Source organism: Calonectris borealis, chromosome 2 (genome assembly GCF_964195595.1).
Source record: "Calonectris borealis chromosome 2, bCalBor7.hap1.2, whole genome shotgun sequence".
Lineage (NCBI taxonomy): Eukaryota > Metazoa > Chordata > Aves > Procellariiformes > Procellariidae > Calonectris > Calonectris borealis.
The window spans coordinates 17,383,947-17,385,711 of NC_134313.1; the positions used below are offsets into that span (position 1 = coordinate 17,383,947).

A 1,765-nucleotide genomic window follows, 5' to 3' on the forward strand; every position below is an offset into this window, starting at 1 on the left:
AACAGTGAGTTAACAAAGTTCAATGCTAAATGCTAATCGAACAAGATTCGATGGCAAGGTACACTTGATTACTTACTGCATAGGGGACAGGGTCAGACAAAACTGTTAGGGAGACCCTCCTGTTGAGTCATGAGGTTCAGAGAGGACCCCCTTTTGTTCTAAACTCCTTCTCAGAGAGGAGTGCAGGTGCGGCTGGATCCAGACTTAGTTCTAGACTAAGTTTTATTTGTTATGTGTTAATTTGTATGTTTTGGGTGGTTGAAGTCGGGTTATTTGTTTTATCATGTACCAAAACTTTATATACAATATAATTATAAGCAATAGACATATTAAAGTTAGAACTAGTAAAATCGCAACAAAGTGAAGCATGAAATTAAAAACTCCCGTTGCCGTTGGTGACCATCCAAGAAGAGTTTCCAACCAATAGTGTTCTCCACCCTTCTTCACTCTTTCCAAGACATGGTGTATCTCTTCTGTATCATGATGAACGGTGATTAGAGTTTTGTGTCCATTGTTTCAGATGCGTTTTAGCAGTTGACACAGGTCATCATGTTGCAGTAGTTTCTTCACCAATGTAAGATTAATTCTGATAGGGGTAGGCAATAAATCTTGACTCAATATATAATTAGACTGTAGCAATAGATAAAACGTAACAGGAGCTGAATAATTAAACTTGCGTACCATAATTTTAGTAAAGTTACAAACACAAATATTTGAGTAATGTTATCTATGAATATAAAATCAGAAAGAGTTCTCATACAAACATCCTTTTCCAGTATATACAAGTACAGTTTCAGGGGTTTCATTGGGGTGTGTTTCAAAATGACAAACATTTTGTTCAGTGTCAAGACAAATGTCTTGGGCTTTGATGATGTTCCTCTCACAAATAAATCCTTGTTGTTCCCGTACAACGCATGCATTAACATCAACAGTTTGCCATTTTTTTCTGTTTCGTTGGGCCCACACTCTATGTGCTAATGGATAGAGTATAGTTCCATTATGATTTAATTCTAATGCAATGATTTGGTATATGGTGTATACCGAAGCATTGCATATGGTTAAGACAGAAGCTGTGACCTTATTGTTGATGGGGTCATAAGTGAAATTGACTAAATACCACCAGATATTGGATACAACTAAGAGCTAGAGAAACATTATTTTGGGCTGCACCACAATCAGTTGGTGGTCCCTTTCATTAATTCTTTCCCACTAAGGCAATATATCAGATAAGAGCCATTGGTTAGTTCCCAATGCTAATAGAGAAGACAGCAATAGTTGTTCTAATTTGTTTAAATCACTTGTTGTTGTGCTCAGTTTATTTACGAGTACTTTGGCATCTATACTATTTAAAACTCCCAATCCTGTCCCTATGATACCAGTCGCATATCTCCCCGTTTGTCTCGGAGATGTGAGGGTTCGTCCATGTAACCATGCTAACCATCCTGCATAGGATGTACTTAGGCATGGTGAACAGGTCGGTTTGATTGTAGAGGCATTAATTTGCATCAATAGTTCTACTCTACTTTTGATCACATATGGTCCAATTTCAGATATTTGTGGGAATAGAGCAGAAATTTATGGGGATAGAGTTTCCTTATCCTTTACGATTGGGGCAGATGTTGTTGTACTAGGCTCAGTAAAGTATATTTTAAATTTAAATGATAGTCCTATGCTGTGGTGAGCCTGGAGGCAGACGACAAAACCAGGTTGTAGTAAGGTAAAATTGTACCAACAGTCCAATCTTTCAGAGGTGCAAAGTTTTGTG

At 37.5% G+C, this 1,765-nt stretch overlaps 1 pseudogene; it reads right to left on the minus strand.

Annotated features, from left to right (window-relative positions):
- Positions 1–222: 222 nt before the first annotated feature.
- Positions 223–1,506, minus strand: LOC142079805 (uncharacterized; annotated as a pseudogene).
- Positions 1,507–1,765: the final 259 nt, after the last annotated feature.